The following is a 9,554-nucleotide window of genomic DNA, read 5'->3' on the forward strand; positions in this document are numbered from 1 at the left end:
ACATGTAGTAGTTGGTGGTCGATTACTAAATGTGGAAACAGCACCTCAGTATGTGGATCCATTTTCGAGTTATTGGGTTTTAAGTATTTTGACCTTTGACCTCGATGGTCATTATTTTGAAACTTGTGGTACCTGATGACCTATTACTCAATGTGGAAACAGCACCTGAGTATGTAGCTCCGTTTTCGAGTTTTGACCTCTGACCGCGATGGTCACTATTTTGGAACTTGTAGTAGTTGGTGGTCGATTACTAAATGTGGAAACAGCACCTCAGTATGTGGATCCATTTAAGAGTTATTTGGTTTTAAGTATGTTGACCTTTGACCTCGATGGTCATTATTTTGGAACTTGTGGTACCTGATGACCTATTACTCAATGTGGAAACAGCACCTCAATATGTGGCTCAGTTTTCGTGTTATTAGGTTTTAAGTATGTTGACCTTTGACCTCGATGATCATTATTTTGAAACTTGTAGTAGTTGATGACCAGTTACTAGATTTAGAAACAGCACCTCAATATGTGGATCCGTTTCTGAGTTATTAGGTTTTAAGTATTTTGACCTTTGACCTCGATGGTCACTATTTTGGAACTTGCACTGGTTGATGACCTATTACTAGATTTGGAAACAGCACCTCAATACGTTGCTTCGTTTTCGAGTTATTTTGTTTTAAGTATTTTGACCTTTGACCTCGATGACCACTATTTTGGAACTTGCACTAGTTGATGATCTATTACTAGATTTGGAAACAGCACCTCAATACGTTGCTTCGTTTTCGAGTTATTGGGTTTTAAGTATTTTGACCTTTGACCTCGATGACCACTATTTTGGAACTTGTGGTACCTGATGACCTATTACTCAATGTGGAAACACCACCTCAATATGTGGATCCATTTTCGAGTAATTAGGTTTTAAGTATGTTGACCTTTGACCTCGATGGCCACTATTTTGGAACTTGTGGTACCTGATGACCTATTACTCAATGTGGAAACAGCACCTGAGTATGTGGCTCTGTTTTCGAGTTTTGACCTTTGACCTTGATGGTCAGTACTTTTTTGATGACCAATTGCTAAATGTGGAAACAGCACCTCGATATGTTGTTTCGTTTTCGAGTTTGACCTTTGTTCACGATGGTCAGTAGTTTGAGGACATGCTTATGTCATTTCTGCTATGTTAAAATGTTCAAATAGGGGTTGAAAAAGTAATCATAAAAGGAAACGAGTTCACCCTCTAAAATGGAGGTCGTAAAAGAGAACGAATCTTATGTATTATCTGCTCTCCTATGTAATTTCATCAGGGGTGGAAAAAATGGTCATCAAAGAGAATGAATGAATACACCCTCTATAATGATTATCTGTAGACCGTGGGTGTTCGATTGTAATCTTTGCTCCTTATGTTAAAATAAAGGTTGGAATGAGTTAAGTATTCTTATGTCATTTCTGTTATGTTAAAATAGGGGTTGAAAAATATGCTCATAAAAGAGAACGAGTTCACCCCTAAAATGGAGGCCTGCTATGTTATGTAGTCTTCTGCTCTTATATGTGTTCGTAATCTTATGTTACCTACTATGTTAAAATAGTGCTATGTGTTATCTGCTCTTCTATGTGTTATCTGCTATGTTCAGAATAGGGGTTGGAAACTAGTACACCCTTGCTATGTTATGTGTTCGTAATCTTATATGTTATCTGCTATGTTAAAATAGTGTTGTGTTATCTTCTCTTCTATGTGTTCGTAATCTTATGTGTTATCTCCTATGTTAAAATAGGGGTTGAAAAATATGCTCATAAAAGGGAATGAATACACCCTTGTTATGTTACGTACTCTTATGTATTATCTGTTGTGCTGTGTGTTACGTAGTGTTATGTGTTATCTTCTCTTCTATGTGTTCGTAATCTTATGTGTTATCTCCTATGTTAAAATAAGGGTTGAAAAAGTGCTCATAAAAGGGAACGAGTACACCCTCTAAAATGGAGGTCGTAAAAGAGAACGAGGTCACCCCTTAAAATGTGCTCATAAAGAGAACGAGTTCAATTTGCTCTTTTGTATGTTCGTTATGTTACGTAGTCTGATGTTCTGCTGTTTGTTCATAGGGGTTGGAAAATATGCTCATAAAAGGGAACGAGTACACCCCCTAAAAAGTGGTCATAAAAGGGAACGAATTCACCCCTAAAATGGAGGTCGTAAAAGACCGTGGGCTCACGGTGCATGGTGGTCATTTTCCCAGGGGCTTGTGAGTTGATTAAAACTGATCCAGGTCTGATCCAGATCGATCCATTTTCTACTACTCACATAATAGAATTTCTAAATATCTGCAGTTTCTTCTAGACTATGGCATCTTCGAGAAAATTACCTAGAAGCATGCCAAGCAAACGGTACGGATTTAGACAGGATAAAATGTATGTGTATAATTTTGTATTATAAACGTTTTTGTACGTATATCATTTAGTGTCTATTTATCTCAGAACGAACGGCTAGTTTAATTGTGGAGTGAAGTTTCTTCGGATCAAGTTTCCCGGAAACATCTTTAATAATTTTGTCTATTGTATTCATTTAATAATAAATATTTGTCGTAACTGTACAATCCGGAAAGATTCATAATTTGAATTTCAATAGAGCATGAGAAAGTTAATTGTGATGACCCTAAGTTTTATTTATTTATTTATGTGCATATTACGCGTTCCAGTTCTTCTGATATATATGACAAAATTAAGCTGTTCTAAAGGTTGGATATTTTATATATTTATTTAAAATTTGGTTCATCTGTGAAGAAAAAGAAAAGCGTACCTATGTAATTGATTGAGTAAAATTTTTCCGAAAGCTCTTTCTCAATTTACGTTATCTGACGTATTGCATGCTCGAAGTAAGAAGATAGGTACTACGAAAAATAACGTAAAACGACTGAAAGTGTTGAAAATTGAGAAGTTCAACTTAGTGAAAGAAGAAAAATAAAGTGCTAACAACAATCGAAAAAAAAAACAATACTAGAGAATAAAAGTGGAAAGTTAAACTCTTTACATATTACTAAAGTCTGTGACAAACATCTTGGCATTTCAGCTAAACGAATAAAACGCAAGCTCTGACGCGAAGTTGCCGAGTGCTAAGGGGTGTGGCTATGGCTAAGCAGGCGAACTATAGCGCGATCAGGTGGCAGAGGATGGACGTAGATGTGTACAAAATAAACGTGGCAATACCGCTGGCCTCTCATTTGCTAGCAGCATTTAAAGGGAACTGGGAGCGCCGCCTTCAAATGCCAAGATGTTTGTCACGCCGTTTAGGTATATGATAAACAAGTAGCACTACCACATGTACATCAAGTAAAGCAGTTTGGTCTCTATGGCGTCATATGTTCTCAATTAATATTGAAACCGGAAATGGTGGTATATTTATACAACTTCCGTTTTAGTAGAGAGAGACTAGAGCAGAGATAGAATATATTCTTGTAAGGTTTAAGTAATTACAGAACATCTCCTCTTTTTATTTATTGGGGAATATGTAGCTAAGTGGTAGAGCGCTTTACTCTGGTGCGTGGGGTACCTGATTCGATCCCCGTCCAAGTAAGTTCGTGGTGGACAACATCGTCTCCTTGGGTTTTCTAGGAGTATTCCCGTTTCTTCCCATATTTTTATTTCACCAATTCTTCCATAATCACTCACTTACTTTAATTATCCGTCTCCCTTATTAATAAGGCATAAAGGTTGGACGTTAAACTGAATACAGTATTTCATTTTATTTTGTTGTTATCTATTGTTTTGATTCTATAGCGAACAACGTAAAAACAAGAGGTGGTTGATTTCTCTTACTTCCGATTTGATAGATGTTTACAAGAGTCGAGGGTATCTAGTCCTAGGACACTAGATCCATCCCGGACTGCAAAAGGAAAAACGCTTCTCGCTATCTTTTATCATTTTTTGCTCTATGTAAATCAATATTGAAACCGAAGATTGTAGGGTATTTCTATTACTTCCGGATTTAGTAGAGTTGAGGATGGAGATTAAATATATTCATGGGGCGTTTAATCGATTGTAGGAATCCGCTTCACGCTGTCTATTACCGTTTTTGGTCTACAGTAATGAACGTTAAAACCAGAAATAATTGAATTCCTTGACTTTCGGTTTGAATATCACCTCCATCAGTGTACGTGATTCGTAGCCTTTGTCTCTCTGCATCCTTGTCAAAATTGATGGTGATTCGTCATGTAATTCTAGAGATTTTTTTGTCTCCCGGACTGACGGACGTGTTTTGTGACAAGGTCGGACGGACACATGAACATTCAAGAATCAAGATTAATATACAAAACAGTTTTTGTTGGTCAACCAAACTCCTTAAAAATTACAAATATAGTAAAAAAAATATGGAAGAAGATGAAAGGTGGAGGTGAAGAAGAATCCAATTTATGAACGATGGCAAAAGGGAAATTTGTACTTTAAAACAAAGATACTGCAGACGATAGAAGCGTCTCATATTGCGTGAAGTGAGCCTATAGTGATGACAAAACATTTACGGTAATGTCTGCTTATGGTATGGTCATAATCTTTTTGAAACAAACTATGGAACCTATATGTTTCGGATAAATAGATCAGTGGTGCCTAACCCCCTCATGTCCATGACGCACCCCCCCCCCTCAATGGTCTATCCGTAGACCGTAGGTGTTCTTCCATGAAAAAAATCTTTTCGATTAATTTTTACATCCCCTCAAACATATTTATATAGATTTTTAACCCCCCCCCCAAATATTTCAATGACACAGTTTGCGTCATAGCCCCCCTTTGTGGGCACCCCTGAATAGATTGTTCTTAAACTTTACTCATATAAACAAAGCAATGTTTAACTAAATAGAATACTTTTTTTTTCATTTAGGGCTAGGAAGAAAATTCGAAATTCCTCCTGGAGAACCGCACAAAAATCTTAAGGTTAAATTTTGGTTCACATACGTTGAATGCTATGGCTTCTAGGGGAGTGTACAGCAGGACAAATTGCCGAGGGAACGAATTGACAGACATAGGTGAAAAATACCTTTTCTAGTATCTATGGGCCATGAAACGTGTAAATCCGTAGAAATCTCAAAGTAGATTTTTTTTTTTTTACGATTACCATATTTCGTCACTCGGAAGTAAAAATAACTGAATCATTCTCTCTCTCTCTCTCTCTCTCTCTATCTATCTATCTATCTATCTATCTATCTATCTATCTATCTATCTATCTATATCTATCTATCTATCTATCTATATATATATATATATATATATATATATATATATATATATATATATATATATATATATATATATATATATATATATATATATATATATATATATGAAAATATATAGTATCTATTTTGAACTGGACTTTCTTTAAAATACGTATCCTAAGGGGAGAAAGATTCAAACTTTTTCGCAAATAATAATTCCATAAATGTATTTTTTCCTTAAGAAGAACGATTATTTGAGCTAATTTTACATAATATTACCAAACACAAATATTTGGTAATAAAAAAAAAAAGATTAACTATGTTCTGTTACTATCAGTGTTCGAAGTGAGACGGTATGCTGTGGTATGCCATACCGCCTCTGGTTTTTACTGTGATGAAGACATACCACCTCTGGTTTTGCAGTGATCAAGACATACCGTAACTGGAGAGTAGATGCTAAGTATCTCTAATAAATCCATTTTTATACACAGTAATTGATGAATAGTTTTGCACGTAAAAAGATTTTATTTCTTATTTAGAAATAATTTTCTAAGTTGACAACACGATATTTTTGTTATTTTTCCTATCTTTTGTTTTGAAAATGAGGTATCATCAAAGAAGTTCATCTAGCATATATTTTGATTTGCCATATTGAATTAATTCTTTCTTATGTATGTGTGTGTGTTCTTGGCTTAACCTCTTCGGCCCTGTCGATAGTATTTTAAGACTTATATAATTACTCTGGAGGATTCAAAATGCCTGGTACCAGAGAAATAGCGGAAAGTGATTTAAACAAGTTCAAAGAATACTGACATCATAACCCAGCCATTTTGAATCCTCCCGCATAATTATATTAACCTTAAAATATAATGTACACATTTGTTGCCGTCAGGCCCGAAAGGGTTATGTAAATATCGTGTTTTGAGCATGGGCGAACTTAGGTGTTGTCTGCTGTGGAGGTGGATCTTCAAGTGATTGGAATACCCCTCAGTCGAGTAGCGGGTCCGGAAGTTTTCCCGCAGGAAATTGTTAATATAAAAAACTAGGTTTTTGATCATTTAAGTTTATAATTCTCTGTAATACAACATAAGGGGATATTTTAAAATTTTTTTCCAGGAAGTTGTTGGCGGTGGATCAAGGTTTCTCCCCCCCCCCCCGTAATTACAGAATGGTTTTCAGTCATTATGTAAATATAAATGCAATCTTTTAGGCAACATTACCCTCATTGTATTTTAACATTTAGATAGCAGGTATGTCGAATCAAAATTGTAATAAAACATACCGCCTCTGCGTCTTTTCCACTTCGAACACTGGTTACTATACTTCGAATTACTAAGCGGAAACATAAGGTCCCAGGTCACGTGAGTTCGTTTAGGATTTGAGATTAGCGTCCCGTTCAGCAGCGAGGCTATATGAGACGTGGACCTACAACGTAACGTAGGATCCGAATCGCATGAGCTAACGTCGGGAATCGAACTCGGTTCTAGCACACCAAAGGCACGTATTCTATTCACGTAGCCATGACGGTGCTCACGTGAGTTTGTCGTTAACAACATTATGTACTCATGTTTTCTTGGGATTCTCCCGTTTCCTCCCACATCTCTGTTCTACTAATTATTCCAGGATCATTCACTATCAATAATAATCAACCATCCCCTTTAGCCTAAAGCAGGGATGCAAATAAGCACTCGCCCACTCGCCCGGGGCGAGTGGTTCATCGGTGTCGGCGAGTATTTAATATAATATCGAAGGTAAGTAAATGATTTCTATTATGAAATATGGGATAGTAGCTTTTTTCTGGGGCGATTTTGTTGCTTATTTGCATCCCTGGCTTAAAGGGTATAACCGTGGGGCGTTAAATGAAAATTACATTAATTTTCATTTTATCAGGAATATAAGTTCCTTAACATAAAGGTAAATTTATAAGAGCAAAGGAATAACTTTATATTGTACAAGACGGAATTCACCCGTATTCCTCCCGTTAATTTGAATTTTGTTAATGATTTATATTAACAAGGTGTTTCTAAACATCGTTTGCAATACTTGGGAGGTGAATCTACTTATACTGTAGAAACGAAAAACAAGTATGCCAATAAATATTTTTTTCTGAATCGGTTTGTTTCAGAGATGCAGGCTGCCGAACGTGTGAGATAATGAACTTCCCAGATAAATATCCCACATTCTTATTCCACCAATATTCTTCCATAATCAATAACTTTCATTAACTATCTGTCTTCTTTAATCCACAGGGCATGATCATTGGGCGTTAAACTTAGTATTTTTTTATTTTATTTTAGCCACTATATTAATTTAGCTACGCACAATACACACACACACACAAATCATTGTATCTTGATTCTGTTCGAGATACCGATGTTCTGTCAATGAATTTTTGTTACTTGCTTGGACGTCGTTCTGTACGTTATCAGTCGGACTCATCTTTTCTTTTAGGGGAATCCCTTTCACCCGCAGCTAAGGTTTCTTTTTCTTTTTTTTTTTTTTTTTTTTTTTTAACAAAGAGAAGATTACAAATCTAAGATGACAACAGACTACCTCAGCACTATGGCTAGTAGTTTTCGGCTTAATTAACCTACGAAGTTCATTTCCTTGCAATTTCGGCATGCTGTATCTCTGAAATAAAGTGATTCTGAGAAATTGTTTACTGTATTTTTCTTGTTTCTATGAATAGATTTACTTCCCAAGCGTTGTAAAGGATCTTTAGATACATCTGTATACGTATATAAATTAAATATATTGTTTTACGTCCTTAGGAAGCCGAGACTCGGCAGAACAGAATTTATCGAACTGGTTGGTATTCTATCCTAGCAAGTTATTCTGCTGCCAACAAGATTTGAACCTGCAACTACGAGCACGTAAATTAACCACTATAACCTCGATTCTATGGAAGATCTCAATTCGAACTCGCCTTTGGCATATTAATAGAGTGAGAAGACAAGTTTCATACTGCTAGATCTCATAAAGACATGTGAAGTCAACATGTTAGGACTCATCGCTAACTTTATGAACATATGATGGAAGATACCTTTTGGTCACATTCTATTTAGGCCTATACTATTACCTACTTTAAAAAATAATGTATCTATAGAAGAAAAAGTACTTACTGATATGCTTCGATATGTTTCTATCTAGTATACAGGAAACAAACACAAGTTCAAACATTATTTCACCATTATTTCGAAAAGATACGAAAGTAACAAATTGAACAGCTGATCATACTGTAGGGTAGCCACAAATCGAGCGCATTCCTTTTTCTTACAGTGTATCTGGGTAGTTTGCTCTCCTGTTTATTGTAACGCTGCCAACCTCCTTCTTATTCTGAACTTTGTACTTTATAATCGCACATATTTTTTCTTACACGTCATTATCAGAACTTAGCTATAGTGTACACACGGAAACAAAAGTTATTATTTTGCCAACTTCTGTAACAATCCCTGAGTGACCTCACGTTCCCATATGTTATGGCAATAACAAGGTATTCATTTTTTTTTCATTGTTTTCATCTTCTTGCCAGTAAAACTAAAATATTCCTTCTTTCAAGTCTCGTTGTAAACCAATGGCATCTTCTTTTAGAACCCACTATCTCGTTGTCGCGAAACCTTTATCTTACAAATGATTACGTTCTTAAGTCATGTTTACCAAAACTCCTTTATACGAGAGCTGATCAATAATTACCTGTACTGTATCTGAAAAGTTCTGAAAAGTCTCTGAAAAGTTCTTAAGATCTTTCATCTGAAAAGTTATGTTGTCTAACAAGGGAAGTTCGGGAGAAAGTACTCGCCTGCAGAGAAACTAAGTATGCCATTTGAATCACCAATTCATGCTGATTACAACAAGCTGAAATTCCTGTATGGTTGAGATCTGTTTGAGAGATTCAACTTGGAAGTTTATACGAAAAAATGAGAATATGCGCATTTAGACGCGTTAAGTACAACATTATTAATAGTAACGAATATTGACATTGAATATCGGAGGTAACAGAAAAAATTGTTTTGCAATAACTAATGTAACGTTTGTTAATCATTATATATACTGTTCACAATAATGATAGGTAAAAAGAAGAAAATTGAGCACTGTTGTTCTTCTGTTCTACGAAGACATGCCTCAGGCAAAATACCTCCTTGCAGTATGAACATTGTATATGTGCAAATGCGTTGCATCAGTTAAGAGAACAATTTGCATAACCAAATCGAAAAGCAAATTCGACAAGTGGCTCAAAAGGTATATAATTTGTTCTGTAACCTGCCTTGTGGAACGCAAACTGAATGAAACACTCCAATGTATCGCGGTGATCTGAAGTGATTCATTAGCATGAACACGAACTTTATTATTTGATTGTTTCGTTGG

General features: G+C 35.6%; 1 protein-coding gene across 1 annotated transcript in view; it reads right to left on the bottom strand.

The window, feature by feature from the left end:
* The window catches only part of LOC145693178 (uncharacterized), a 28,075-nt gene extending 19,619 nt beyond the window's left edge, over positions 1-8,456 (bottom strand). The window contains exon 1 of the mRNA XM_081768948.1: positions 8,312-8,456. The gene's annotated coding sequence lies outside the window, so the exon portion shown is untranslated. The remainder of the gene's footprint in view (positions 1-8,311) is intronic.
* Between the last annotated feature and the right edge of the window lie 1,098 nt (positions 8,457-9,554).

The sequence above is a fragment of the Thermobia domestica genome, chromosome 8 (assembly GCF_964235325.1).
Source record: "Thermobia domestica chromosome 8, izTheDome1.hap1.1, whole genome shotgun sequence".
Taxonomy (NCBI): Eukaryota; Metazoa; Arthropoda; class Insecta; order Zygentoma; family Lepismatidae; genus Thermobia; species Thermobia domestica.